This window comes from Zingiber officinale, chromosome 6A (genome assembly GCF_018446385.1).
Source record: "Zingiber officinale cultivar Zhangliang chromosome 6A, Zo_v1.1, whole genome shotgun sequence".
In the NCBI taxonomy this organism is placed as follows: domain Eukaryota; kingdom Viridiplantae; phylum Streptophyta; class Magnoliopsida; order Zingiberales; family Zingiberaceae; genus Zingiber; species Zingiber officinale.
In genome coordinates this window covers 124,693,509-124,709,543 of record NC_055997.1, presented here as the reverse complement: position 1 = coordinate 124,709,543, position 16,035 = coordinate 124,693,509, and the positions used below count along the sequence as shown (strand labels likewise).

Sequence of the window (16,035 nt, the reverse complement as noted above, 5' to 3'; positions counted from 1 at the left end):
CAGACTTCCACCTAGTCCGTGACCACCAGAATTTTCACCTAGAGTTCCTGACTCTAGGATTTCGCTCAAAGCACTCGACCCGCCAATACTTCGCCTTACTTAACTGTAGTTAGGACTTTCCATCGCCAAGGGTTACCTCCCCCTAGGACCTAGGTTACCTTCCCCTAGGGGGTTTCACCTGTCTAAAATCCACTAGGACTTTTGCCTAAGAACACTTAGGACTTTTCTGTAAGCTCATTCAACCTTGTTAGACAACAAGCTGTTGGAACCCCAAGGTTGTTTTGATGTGTCAACAAGTTAAGTTAGGTCCTGTGGTGTTTTAACCTTATGTCTAAGTGTGCAGGAACTTAGGAGCGCAGGGAGTTGAGTAAAAGGCACAGCTAGCGAGAAGGACGGCACGGAAAAGAGTCGACGGACTCAGTGCGTTCGAAGGATGAGGTGTTGCAGAAGAGTACGCGGGCGGACGAGAAGGAGGCGCGCGACGTTTCCGAGGGACGAGAAGCCGGAGCGGAAGGTTGCTCAAGAAGGTCGGAAGTTAGGTTCGGATGAGCCCTATTCCAGATGGCTGAGATCACCCAAGTAAACTGAATCGGATGGAAAGACCCGGACCGAAGCGAACTGAACCGGAGTAAAGGGCCTAGATCCCGGACATAGATATTATCCAAATCACGGTCAAACGCGATCTATACGAGAAGGGATAAAGTTTTATCCCCTCCCAGGCGCCTGGAACCCTTCCAAGCGCCCCAACCAAGGCTATAAATATAGCCTTGGTCCAAGAAGCTCAATAATTCAAGCAATTAGCATTTCCAACACTTGTACACTTTCTTTAGAGTTTAGCTTCTATTTTTCTATGCATCATTGCTGTAAGAGGCTTCTCCGCCTGAAGGAGATACTAGTGTGACACATTCCTTGGATTAACAACCTCCCCGGTTGTACCCAAGTAAATCATTTGCCTCCTCTTTTAGTTTATTGTTTTTATTTACTTTATGCAAGTGTTATTCTGAGAGTTCGAGAAGGGTAGTTTTCTTTTACTTTTGCAGGGCTATTCAACTCCTCTTCTAGCCGGTCAATGTGAACCAACACAAGTAACCTTAACTTTGGACCCTTTGCCATAATCAAAACTTAGGTTTGATCGTTTGGTGCTCTCTACATGAAGCTGGCTGACAACCATATTTTAATAGTTATTAAATACTCAATTTTATTCTCGGTCAATAATATGTCATCCATATATAATGATAGAATCACAAAAGAGTTATCTGACCATATTAGATAGATACAATGATCCTCCTCGACCATTGTAAAATCGTAAGATAGCACATCCTCATGAAATCTTAGGTATCACTGCTTGGATGACTGTTTTAGGCCATATATTGACCTTCGAAGTTAACAGACCTTATCTTCCTGACCTACTAGAATAAACTCAGAGGGGTTGTTTCATGTAGATCTCCTTATCCAGATTCTCATTAAAGAAAGTGGTCTTAACATCCATCGGTGTAACTCTAGATCCAAACAAGCAATAATCGCTAAAAGTAAGCATGTAATATACCAAAAACATAGATAAAATTTAAAATAATTAAAATTTGACATAATTAAATTATTTTAAGGAGAATAAATATATCTTAGTTGATAATTAATCAGGAAATATGTTTATTTTAATTTATAGAATTACTGAATTTTTTCTTGAATTTTAAAGGAATTTTTTTATGTTTTATGGGGATAAATGGGTAAGAGATAAAGTCTGTTTGGATTATCCAATAAAAGTGAGAGTTAATTTATTATATAAATCTAAGTTAGTTTATTAAACCCTAGATCCAAGTTATTTGACGTGTGAACAATAAACCTAAGTTCATTCTAGTTTCACGTGATGTCGCGATGCTGCTTGTCGCTACCACCGAGTGTCGATTGTAGTCCTTGCTCCAGTGGCCTCTGTAGCCATCGACACCACAGATAATCAGGTCGATTCTCTCCTCCTTGTTGGAGTAATCTAGGTGCCCTAGGTTTTGAGATTTGGGTAAATATTTAAGTTAGGTTTATTATTGTATTTGATATGTATTGTGAGTGTGCAGGATACAGGTACAACAAAGTATATGATCGAAAAGAATTTAAATATCTCCACAATTATATGATATTGTCCACTTTGGGCCTAACCCCTCATGGTTTTGCTCTTGGGCTCTACCCAAAAGGCCTCATGCCAATGGAGATATCTTTCTCTTATAAACTCATGATCTTTCCCATGTGTTTTTAATGTTGGACTATATTTGCAACCTTGCAACCCCAACACAAGGAAAGTCCAAGTGCGATCTTGGCAAAGGTGAAAGTCTAAGTTGAGTCTTGGCGGTGTAAGTCCAAGCATATAGTCTTGGCAATGTAAGTCCAAGTGTGACTTGGCAATGGATGAAGTCCAGAGGCACAACCTCTTGGAAAAGGAAGATCCGACAATAATGACAAGGTCGATGGAAGATCCAGAAGATAAGGCGTGAAAGATGGGGAGGCATTCAAGGGACACGAGACTGATGGAAGAGGTTAGAAGGCTAGGTCTAGGTTGTGCGGGTAAAAACGAGTGCATAAGAGATTGTACTCAGGATAAAATTTTAGTATTACAATAATGTTATTATAGTGTACTGTAACAGCCAACTAGTATTTTCATCAGTCAACTGGTAGTCGGTCGTTGACTTATAACAGTTAAATTTTACTTAGGACTAGTCAACTAGTGATTGTACCAGTCGACTGGTGGTGGAAAAATAGCTTGGTGTTTTCCTCTCGAGCTTTATTAAATAGCGCTCGGGGTGCTTGGGCATAGTTCACGAAATTAGTCGTGGTTAATGTTGGTGCAGTTTACGCTAACGGTCTAACTCAGATTTTGATGAATGACAAGTGAGTTAAATTAGGTGTTTTGTTGTCTAACCATTTCACCTAGTGTGCAAGAGTTAACAGACTGACGAAGTCCAGATAGGTCGATGGACTAACCGGATATCTGGCTGGGAGTCCAGATAGGTCGACGGACCGATTGGATATTTGGCAGAAAGTCCAGATAGGTCGACAGGCCGATCAGATATCTGGCGAGAAGTCCAGATAGGTCAACGGGATGACCAGATAGCCAGTAGGAAATCCAAATAGGTCGACGGGCTGATCAGATATCTAGTAAACTAGTAAGTAAAGGTAAATCACTGAAGGAGAGTGACTAAGTGAGGACACATCCTGCTTGGGGGGACAGTAGGAATCGATCCAGGTTAAATTCATTTCGGATTCCTAATCTAAGACCTTGACTAGTTCCGGGTCTTAGGTGGACAGAAACTAATTACTACTCATTATTATAATTATGCTAACTTTATTTTGTAAGGTAGATATTTTAGTTTTGGACTAATATCTTTTTGCAAGACAAAATAGTAAAAAGCCTTAGGATGAACAGTACCCGAAGGCACCTTTCACAGGATTAACTTTGGACCTCGTAGCCGATAAGAGCCGAGACGATCGGGATCAAATTTCTCGGGTTGGAGGGGCCTTCAATGGTTATGGAAGGCGCTCTCTAAGCCCTTTATAAGGATTCTCGCCCAAAGCTTCAAAAAGAACACATATACGAGCTTCTACACATCCAAACGACCTTCCGACTGCTCCGGGCTCCTGCTGTAACTCTGTTGCGAAGCTGCTATGCCCGACTACTACTCCGAGGATTTCCGATCACGGCCAGCAAACTGACACATGAGCTCTCTCACATCAAAGTGTTGGTAACAAAATTATTTCTTTGTAATTAATTATTGCAAAGGAACAAGTGCAGGGTGTTGCACTTGTTAAACTTTTCTTGTACTCGATTCCCTCTTCCGGAGGTACCGAAAGAGACATTTTAGTGGATTACCCATCAATAGGTCAACGGGACCTAGGTCTTGGAGTAAGAGTCACCGAAGACTCCGAACTAAGTAAAATCGACTGTGTTTTCATGTGTTCATTTTCTTACTTAATTTTCTACTGTGTACTCGTGTTTTTTTTTTAAAAAAATGATAAAATAAGTTTTTGAAAACCACCTGATTCACCCCCCCCCTCTCACATGCGTATCGATCTAATAGTTACCCCTAATTAGAGTCTCCAAGTGCTCAAGTGATCTAGTGTGGTCTTGGGCGAGTTGTGGTGAGGTTTCTCCACCCACAAAAAGCTACATGAGCTAGTCAGAGTTTGCCGAAGATTGATCCACCGACGGATCGAGGTTTCGTCCATCTTACGAATACACCATAGAGTAGGAGCCCAATCTTCGAACCACGTTAAACGAATGTGTATTGGTTTGCTTTCTTGTTTATTGTTTTCTAGAGTTAGCTTTCCTTTTGTTTGTTAGTATTTTTATTTCTGCTACGACTAACAATTATAGGAAGTTATTCACCCCCCTTTAATGTACATCAAGGTTCCAACAAGTGGTATCAGAGCTAGATGAGCTCTTGTTGGACTAATCACCAAGAGAGCTACTAGAGGAAGAAGAAGATGGAATCGGAATGACCACTAGGATGTGATATCCTGATCCCACCTCCGTACGACCGAGATGACTTTAGTTATTGGAGGACGCAGTTGGAGACATGGTTCCAAATGGAGTTGAACCATTACGTGACTTTGGAAGAATTATTCAAGACTCCAACGGACAAGAAAGGAAAGCGTCTCTGACCTCGGTATTGGATCGAGGAGCAAAGGCTACAATCGAAGGTCGATAAGGAGGTAATAAGAATTTTAATAAATTTATTACCTCCTAATGTGGTATTGAATGCAGTCGAGTACAAGAGTGCTCATGATCTTTAGAGCAAGGTGATTGTACTTCATGAAGATACTACACAACTCCAAGGAGTGGAGAAACCAGAAGGAGAAGGGTTCATTGGTCCAAGGGAAGGACCAATCGGATGTTGACACGCGCTCAACATCCGAGGAGGAGAAGAAAGATGAGAAGGTATCATCCACATCTTCAAGGAGGAAGAAGTGGAATCGTCCACATCTTCAAGTGAAGAGGAAGAAGAGCAATCCAAGGAAGAGGAGATCTTGGAAGCTCAACCCTCCACCCCAACTACCAAGAAAAGTACAATGGATCACATCAAATGCTTTGAGTATGGTAAGATGGGGCACTACAAGAGTAGATATCCTTTACTCAAAAATACAAATGAGGTAATCCCTAAACCCGGTAAAGTTACTTTAAGAACTAACGTGGGTTGTAGGGATGGAATCAAGGAGAAGAAGCACATTAGGTGTTCACATGTGGTGAGTGGGGGCACTACCACACGAAGTGCCCAAGGAGAGGAGAACTCAAGAAATTGGCGCATTTGAAGAAATGGGAAAAAAAAAAGGAGCTCAAGTCAAGTAGGAGCTTCAAAGGTAAAAGAGAAGGTAATCCCTATTTTAAAATTTAATCCAAGTTCGAATTCCTTCATGCTTATTATGAATATTGAAAATTATGTACCCATGCATAATTATGGATTTATATATAATGATAGGAATAAGGTTAACATGGTAGATAACCCTAGGAAATCATGTACTAAGGTCATACCTAATAAGACCCAAACCACTTTACCTAAGGGAAGGTAAAGTGGGTGAAAGCCTAGACATTAATCCCAAGAAAGGGAGATACATGCCTAGGAGGGGTAGGTTTAGGAATATCCATGATGACATGTTGATTCTAAGGTTAAAAATCTAGAATTGGAAAATCAAACTTTAAGGGGAAAGCTTGATAGGTTAGAGAAAGTTCTATATAGGTTCATTATGAACTTAAAGGACAAGACATGCGTTTGGGTGGTCAAAAATCCAAAAATGTCAAATTGAGTTCCTCTAAGTCCAAGGAGAAATCATATGCTAGAGTGACAAATGATAATGGCAAGGGAGAGTCATCTAAGGCCAATAAGAAGGAATATGCTAGGGTGACATATAATTATGACAATGATGAGGTGTCCAAGGTTAAGGATAAGATAAAATTAACCAAAGATAATGTGTCTCTGGTTAAGAAGGTAAAGTTTGTAGGCCAAGTGTCACCCGAGGTGCATCGAAGTGGTCTAGCCATAGTGGAAGAGTCACTTAGGGAGGTGGCTAAGGCTAAGAGCTTTAGGGGGAGCTCAAAGAGTCTTTGGGATATATGATAAATGGATCTCAAGTGGGTATTACCTGGAAGTCTAGAAAAGCCATGGAATGTGACAAAGGGTTTTGGAGATGGACTTGAGTCTCAAACATAGGGAATTGATACAATTGGATTGAGTTTCATGCATGAAAATATGATTTGGGTTTATATTGCATGAAAATTAGTTTTTGATGTATATATGTCATATAAACTAATGCTAGGAATGAATTATAGTTTAATATAGACAGATACATCAAAAGGAAGCCAAAACTAGGACTTTAGGTCAAGGTTCAATTGCACTATTTAATTAGTTTTGGATTTTTTTGTCAATCTTAGGATCTGTGATAAGTATATTTTTTATATGTTTTTTGCAAGTAGATATTGGTAAAATAGAACTCTCCACAAAATTTGAAAATTTTTGGAGGTCTGTAGAATTTCTAGTGCATTTCTGAAGTTGGATCAGAAATACTACTTTTGGCTTAAATAGTGTACCAGTCGACTGATACAGCTACTAGTCGATTGGTAATACTGTTCATGAGCACAGAATGTCTCTGTGAGCTCATTTTGAATAGGGTAGCTGACTGGGGTTAATAGCAGTCGACTGATACAGTCTGGAAATGTGTTTTAGCAATAGGAAATGACTAAAAGGATGGTGAACATGTATGTAATCTTATGGGGGATTAATACATTATGTTAAAGATTCTAATAATTAGGATATTATTAGAGATTTTTTTGATGCATCACAAAAGGGGAGAAATGTTGGGTTTAAGTGGAAAATCTACACACCTTTGCATGAAATCCTAGCTCAAGGGAGAGCTTAAATGAATGGGGAGCAATCACTCACTTGTTGGCAAAGGGGGAGAAGTTTAACTTTATGGGAAATCCTAGCTTAAGGGGGAGCTTAGGTGAAGGGGGAGCCTAGGGTTAGGTTCCATGACTTATGCATGAGTATATATGCATGTTTCTTTGCATTGTTATTGCATTTATGTTTCCCTAACTTAAGCGGGTTGACTAATATCAAAAAGGGGTTGGGGAGATTGTTGGAGCAATCTAGGTACTCTAGGTTTCGATGTTTGACAAAGGTTTAAGTTAGGTTTATTATTGTATTTGATATATATTGTGAGTGTGCAGGATACAGGTATAATAAGGAAAGTCCAAGTGCGATCTTGGCAAAGGTGAAAGTCCAAGTTGAGTCTTTTCGGTGTAAGTCCAAGCATGTAGTCTTGACAACGTACGTCCAAGTGTGACTTAGCAATGGATGAAATCCCGAAGGCATAGCCTCTTGACAAATGAAGACTCGACAATAATGACAAGGTCGATGGAAGCTCCAGAAGGCAAGACATGAAAGATGGGGAGACATCTGAGGGACGCAAGACTGATGGAGAAGGCTAAAAGGCTAGGTCTAGGTTGTGCGAGCAAGGACGAGTACATGAGAGATTGTACTCAGGGTAAAATTTTAGTGTTACTGTAGCGTTACTGCAACAGTCGATTGGTGTTTTCATTAGTCGACTATTGGTAGCCGAACGTTGATTTATAATGGTCAAATTTTACTTAGGACCAATCGACTGATGGTTGTACCAATCGACTGGTGGTGGAAAATAATTTGGTATTTTCCTTCCGAGCTCTATTTAATAGAGATCAGGGTGCTTGGGCATAGTTGACAAAATTAGTTGTGGTTAATCCTAATTAGAATCTCCAAGTGCTCAAGTGATCTAGTGTGGTCCTGTGCAAGTTGTGGTGAGGTTTCTCCACCACAAAGAGCTACGCGATCTAATCAGAGTTTGTCGAGGATTGATCCACCGACGGATTGAGGTTTCGTCCACCTTATGGACACACTATGGAGTAGGAGCCCTAATCTCTGAACCACATTAGACGAACATGTATTGGTTTACTTTCTTGTTTATTATTTTCTAGAGTTAGCTTTCTTTTTATTTGTTAGTATTTTTATTTCCGCTGTGACTAACAATTGTATAAAGCTATTCACCTCCCCCCCCCCTCTAGGGGGGCATCAAGATTCCAACACTCTCCTCCTCTTTGGAGCTAGCGACGATAGTTTCGCCGTGCGATCTGAGCCGACGCCGTGTTTGTTTTCTTCCCTCTGCGTCATCTTCCTCGAGCAACAACCATTGTCGTTTGACCTTTGTTATCCTTGCGTAGCGTGTAACCCTCACATAGGTCTGCCGACCACTGTGAACATCCCCCAGATGTGGCCGGGTGTTTTCCCCTCGCACTACAATCGCGAGAAGTTCCGGCTACACTAGTCTGATTGTGATGTGATACCACACTCTCTATCGTTACAGTCCCTTGACATCCGTGACCTTACCGTCGTTGTTGTCACTCATCCGCCATCGCCTACCCATCTCGACTGAACTATGCCCCGTCGTCCATCGTCAACCTCCCTCATTGTTGATCAGTGTACCATAGTTACAGCTAGAGATGGAAAATAGGATTTGAGATCGAAGCAAATCTCTTTGACTTGAAGACGGTTATGATGATTCTACAGTTGAGGTGGATAGTTCTCTCTTGTTCTATTTTCGATCCTTTGTACTTGATGCATGATTTTATTTTATTATTATGATTGTCTACATAGCTTACCTTGACTCTATGTTTGATTCATTCTTGATATTGCTATTTGTTCTTCTTGCCCTTATGTTTATTTCATTGAACACTTATGAAATCTCCTTGTTACTATGGTTGATTAGTTATACATGTATAATACCTTTAGATAGTGGTATAGCTAGTGGCGTGTACCCTAGTACATGATGATGTATGTTTCTTGTTTTATTGGTTGGGTACTCATAGACTTTGACAACCCACAAAACCATTCGTGGTAGCGTGTTCGCCGACAATCCGTGGCTAGAGAGCTATGTTCATGCCCTGTCTGCCCATGAGACCATCCATGGTAGAGTGTTCTTATGCAAACAGTGACCACGAGTCTACTCACAGGATCATCCATGGTAGAGTGCTCTCCCACAGAGAGTGATGTCTCACATGCCTTGGATGACAGTTTGGCTGTAATCAATAGTTATGCTATACTTGCATTATGTATATGTCATGTTTGGTTGTTCAGGTTATGGATTTCTAGGTTGGTGCTTTGCTCTTACCTTCACAAAGAAGTGGTATACTTGAGATTGCTCCTTTCTCTCATTTATCTTTTAGTATCACGCACTATCTTTCTATCTACCTGCTGAGTCGTTGAACTCACTAACCTTTGTTTTTTTTCTTTGACTTTCAAGTTAGCAAGTCGATGAAGTGTCCTGTCGCTCAGAGGTCCGGCTGTCGATCCCACTCGAGTGGGATTCTTCTTTTGGGTTGATTTATTTTTGGTTCCGCTATTGTTGTTTATTATTTTTTCCCTCGTCGAATCGTTGAGATTTTGTTATAATAGTATAATTGTTACTTTGTGTAGTTTAGTATAATCACATGTACATGCATACATATACACATCATTATTATGAGTTGTGATATTATATTGCATTGATATTTGTATCGACTTTTAGTGGTTTGATATCAGATATGTCTTATATTGTCATTAAGGGATACCATTAGATTTGATGGACATGTATACCCTTCGGCGGGGGGCGGGGGGCGCGGGGGTGACAAAACAAATCGATGTAAACTTGACTACTAGGAGAAGGTCTCCTCGTAATCAATGTCCTTTGTTTGCGTGTAACCCTTGGCTACCAAATGGCCATTATACTTCTCGATCGATCCATCGACCTTCCTTTTGATTTTGAGAACCCACTTATTCTCAATGACCTTTTTATCCTTAGGTGAGTCAACTAGGTCCCAGACATTGTTGGCTTATATTGATTCCATTTCTTCCTGTATGGCCTTCAACCATTGGTCCTTTACTGAACCCTCGAGAGCCTATCTGAATGTCATTGGTTCTTTGTTGTCCTCTGGAGTTATAATGAGGATCTCATCCTCAATCAGGAAACGATGAAGAGGTACCTTTTTCCCGATAACTGCGACGAGGAGAGAGAGTCACCACACCTTCAGATTGACCACTCCCGCTAGGACCAAGATCCTGAATAGGAGCTATCCAGCTGCTGGGCTCAGTTGAGATACTAGGCTCATTCATTTCGTAGAAGGTGAAGTCTTAATTGATTTCACCTCTCTTAGGGAAATTATTCTCGAGAAACTTGGCATCACAAGACTCAATCCTAATGATAGTCTCGTTTGTATGTTCTCCTAGGAACACATGTCCCTTGTGTATGATCGAAAAAATTTAGATATCTCCACAATGGTATAATATTGTCCACTTTGAGCCTAAGCCCTCATGGTTTTGCTCTTGGGCTCTACCCAAAAGGCCTCATGCCAATGGAGATATATTTTCTCTTATAAACCCATGATCTTTCCCATGTGTTTTCAATATGGGACTATGTTTGCAACCTTGCAACTCCAACAATCCCCCCTCAAACAAAGGACCATAGGCTTCCCACGTCCGATCCTCGACCCACCAGGTCTTCCTGCCCCTCGGTCCACCCGACCTATTAGGACTTCATTGCCTAGTCGCAACTAGGACTTCATGCCTGGTGTCTGGTCCTCTTGATCCGAACATAGGAGCCCCCACTTTCTTTGTTCGAGGTCAATATTGTACCCACATGGCTCAATCAGACTATAGCTCTTGTGCATAGTCGACGGTTAAACCTTCTGGCAGTCCGGGCTTTTATACCAATTGTAGGATCGAAAAGAATTTAGAATCTCCACAATGGTATGATATTGTCCACTTTGGGCCTAAGCCCTCATGGTTTTGCTCTTGGGCTCTACCCAAAAGGTCTCATGCCAATGGAGATATCTTTTCTCTTATAAACTCATGACCTTTCCCATGTGTTTTCAATATGGGACTATATTTGCAACCTTGTAACTCCAACACCTTGGAGTGGTTAGAGTACTTAATGAAGATACATTTCTTTCCTCGTAGGCCTAACTTGCCATATTTGTGTGAGGAATCATAAACATATGCTGTGCAACCCCATGGTTTTAATTTGCTAAGGTCAGACTGCCTTTCTGTTCAAAGTTCATATGAGGTGCTGACTACAGATTTCATTGGAACATGGTTGAGAACGTAAGCTGTAATCAGTAACGCATCCTCCAATGGAAGATGGGTAAATTAGCTTATGTCATCATAGACCTCATCATTTCCAACAGAATCCTATTCATCCTCTCGGTGATTCCGTTTTGCTATGAAGTAGTAGGAATAGTCAACTATCTTGTAATGCTTCTCTCGAAACATAGTTCTTTAAACTATTCAAAAAAATACTTACGACCTCGATCAGTTCTAAGAGTTTTCACCCTCAAGTGTAGATGATTTTCATCATCGCTAATAAACCTCTTGAAGCACTCTAGTGCCTTAGATTTGTGCGAGATTAAATAAACATAACTGAAACATGTGTAGTTGTCTATAAACATAATGAAATACGTGGCTCCATTTCTAGCTCTTACATTAATGGGTTCGCAAATGTCGGAATGAACCAATTGCAATAGAATCCCAGCTCTCATTACTTTTCCAAAAGGTTTTCTTATTGCTTTGCCTGCTAGATAGTTCTCACATAAGGGTAAATCAACTTTGGTTAACATGCCCAATAGGCCACTTGTTGCTAACCTACTCATCCTCTCTTACCCTATGCGATCAAGTCTGCTATGTCACAGGAGAATAAGGATAAATAAATAAAATCAAATTTAGTATATAGAGTCCCTCATGAACTAAACCGGAACATACTAAAGAGTTGTCATAAGAAATAGAAACTTCAAAGTTTCCTAACATCACACAGTATCCTAACTGATCTAGATATCGGACAGATACAAGATTCCACCTAATCTTTGGAATATAAGGCATCATGAAGATATAGGACTTTGTTGCTTTGCAGCAACAACTTGCACGTCCTAATCCCTCTCATTAATGCCACATATGCTCTGTTCCCCACATACAACCTCTTTGTATGGGGACTCAAATGGCGGAACTCCATAAATGCGCTCCTGTCACAAGCTACATGGTCTATGGTTTCTGAGTCTATAATCCACAAAGGAGAAGAGTTAATCAACATCACACTAGATGACACATAACTCATATCATGTAAAGAAAAGAATGTACCTTTCGCTCGCTACACTCATGTGTGAAATGCCCAAGATTAACACATACGTAGCATCGAACATTACTCTTATTAAGTTTCTTCTTCTAGAGTTTCTATCCTTTCTCATCAGTCTTCACAAATGGCTTCCTCTTGCCATGGATTTTGGCCTTCTTCTCATGCTTGTGCCACTTGCGCTTTGTTCCTTGGGAGCCCTTACTCGACTACGCAATGTAAGCATGACCTGAAGTATACCTGATCACTTCCTGGTGCTCCTCCTCGAGTTCACAATGGCTGCACTGCTTGCCCACATTGTAACAAAGGCTATTGTCGGCCTCGACTATCGAACATTGGGCTCCCGACGTGGTCATCGGTGCCCACGATTCATGCTTTTGCCACTACAATTTATGTTGCAACAAACACTGTTCGTCGACCCATGTCTTGGCGCTGGCACACGACACGATATGTGTTCTCTCCCCTTTCAAAGTCCATCACAGAACTCTTAGCTAAGGAGGACATCGTCGAGCTCGACGGTGAAGAACCGTTCCTCGTCGGCTAGATCGACCATCACACCATCAACTCCAATGGTCTCCCGATTAGGGAGCTTCCTTTGAACCTAGCTCTGATATCAATGTCGATACCAATGTCGAATTTGTTTCAACATAGCAAAAGCATATAATAGATTACAAATTCAAAATGAATTGAGTTCTTGATATACCTCAATCGACGTTGTTGTAAACTCCAAAAACTACAAACAACTCATAGTCGAGATAATGGTCACAAGTATAGAACTATTAACATTACTTCATAATGTCTCAACTCTCGACTCGGTGATCTTCGATTGCGAATGATCTACTTCTCTGTAAGCGATCAGCAGCCTTGCGATCAACAGCAACCTCTCTTCCCTTCCATAATTTTTCCACACTTACCTCGCTTCAATGCCCCAAGACCCTTTATAGTCTCATGCATATTATGAGGAGAATGGGGATGAGGAGGTATAGATAATGGACCATGATCTCATGATCCATCTTTGCATGTTATAATGGAGATGAGGAGGTGTAGATAATAAGTCACAGGGGCGTAGCCAGGATTTTCAATTAGAAGGGGCAATTTTTAAAAATTCATAAAACAAGGAAGGAATAACTTACAACTCTTGGAAGATCATTGTTTTTGAGAAAAATAGAGAAGATAAAATAGAAAGGAAGAAGCAAAAAAAAGGAGAACTTTACTTTCTTCATTAGCAATCTTGACTAGTTTCGATGAGCTCGGCAATAACACAAAGAGAGCAAGGTAAGACAAGACATGACTATTTTGATGTGCCAATAAAATCCTAAAAAATACCAGAAGAGAAAGAAGATAGGAGGGTTGATGGTTGCTTGATCTTGTTGCTAGAAGAGGGCAGCAACTAGTGTTGCATTTCTTGCTTGCTGGAGAAGAGAAAGGTGAAGAAAAAAGCTCTTGTGCTTTAGAAGAGGAGAGGAAAAAATTGTAGGTTTACTAACGTTGGAGAAGAAAAGGAGAAGAAGCAAATCAGGAAGAAGAGGAAAAAAAAATAAAAGAGAGGAATGAGCGAAAGGGTGGCATATGGTACGGTTGGAATAAAACATGCATAGGGAGAAGAAGGAGAGAAAAAAAAATGAAAGATTTCGTCAAAAATATCCTAATTCTTTTTAAATCGTTCAAACTCGTTTAAACATTAAATTTGGTTCGATCATAACTCAACTTCAAATCAATTCCCATTTAAATCAACATAATACTTATCTCCATATCTACCCATCGAATTTACTTCAAACTCGATTCAATTTTAATTTAGCTTCCTTACTTTGTGCCCTACGATTTAGTTCATTCATTTATTATTATATATTTTATTTTTAAAATTCAATACTTAACATTCCAAATCGTGATATTTCCTCATAGAAGTGGTACCAATAGATAATTTAGGTCATGAACTTTCAAATATATGATCAATTTCAATTTTCGACATTAAATGATATATATATATATATATATATATATATATATATATATAATTTTTTAATAAAATGTGAGAGGGGACGGCCGCACCACCTCTCCTTAATTAAGGTGGCTACGCCCCTGATAAGTCATGATCCTATGATTTGATGATCCACCTTTGCATGTTAATATACCCCAACGTGAGCAAATACCAACACTAATAACTTTCAATAAGTTAAGCAACTTGTTCTTAGGGAAAAAAAAAATCAAAGTTTATAATGTCTTCATGATCAACAACAACAACACCTACATGCAGAAGAGAAATCAGAATATTAAATTCTTTTAAACCTCAGGGACGGTCGTAATCAGATATGAACATGATAAATACTTTCATTTTCATTGTACTACCATATTCTATTATACATTAATGAGTTTTGATTATATTAATGAATTTTGAGAACTTCAATTGATCCTTTTACAACTCCTGTGAATTTGTACTATGCTTTGGAGTCCAAATATGTATTTTTTTATTATTTTAAAAAAATTAGACCATAATGATAAATGATATTAGTGTTTAAATTGTGATGTTAGTTTTTAAAAAATCAATAGTGCTGGTGTGTTAAAATAAGTTAAACGTTTACTTGACATATATAAAAAATAAATTATATCTGGTTATATTTCATTTATTAAATTTAAATCTCTACTTGTTGAATATATGGAAAATAAATTAATAATCAAGCAATTAATATTGGTAAACAATAAAATTTTAATAGTAACTAACCATTGCTCACACTCGTTACATATGTAATATAATCTATGAATACACATAAATTAATATTCCGATCCTATAAATTGGACTTGATAAGGGTACATCATACTTATACAATAATAGTACAATACAAGAATAATATTCGAGAACCCTAGTAACAAGCTACTGTGATAAACTCTCCCTTATAAAAAATTAATTTAAGATATTACACTTGATCTTAGCTAAAAGGCTGAGAAAGATATACTTTCTAACATCATAGGCCCAAGATACTTATAGAAGTTTTCCCACTCATGATCTTATCAATCCTAAGATGTGAAACTAAAAAGAATAATGATAATATATATTTTTTATATAAAAAATAATTAAAAATTACTAATAAATCATAAATTATTTTCAATATGAAAAGAGGAAAACGTACATTAACGTAAGTTAATTTTAAATTTTAAAGATAGTAAGATATTAAGGGGGTGTTTGGTTAAATGATGAGAATGATTATGAGTATGAGTTTGATAGTAGGGTGGAATGAGAATAGGAATGGAAATGAAACCCATCAAGTTATATGGGTTTGGTTGATTCCCATAAATATGGTAATCATTCCCAAAATATGATTCCCAAACCCACAATCCAAACACTATCTTTTACTATCATTCCATTCTCTCATTCCCAAACCCATCAACCAAACACCCCCTAAATGATTAATATAAAAATTCAGAGTAAATAATTGATGAGATAAGTTGTTAATGGCATCATATCATTAGCATTTTGTATATATATTAAAATAAGAAATTTTATAGATATTTAATTATTAAAAATACATATATCATTAATTAAGGTGACGTTTGGTTAAATGATGAGAATGACTATGAGTATGAGTTTGATAGTAAGGTGTAATGGGAATAAGAATAGAAATGAAACTCACATAGTTAATTATATGAGTTTGGTTGATTCCCATAAATCTAGAAATCATTCCCAAATTGTCATTCCCAAACCCACAATCCAAACACCATCTTTTACTATCATTCCATTCCTTCATTCCCAAACCCATCAACCAAACACCCCTTAATACTTTCTTTTTAAATTTCTATCAATAAAGTAAATATTTATTCGTGACTTCAATTTTATTTGATTATTAAAAATAGATATATCATTAATTAATATTTTCTTTT

The 16,035-nt window shown here is 38.6% G+C and overlaps 1 pseudogene; it reads right to left on the bottom strand.

Moving 5' to 3' along the window:
- Positions 1 to 14,962: 14,962 nt before the first annotated feature.
- LOC121999025 lies at positions 14,963 to 15,111 on the bottom strand (annotated as a pseudogene).
- Positions 15,112 to 16,035: the final 924 nt, after the last annotated feature.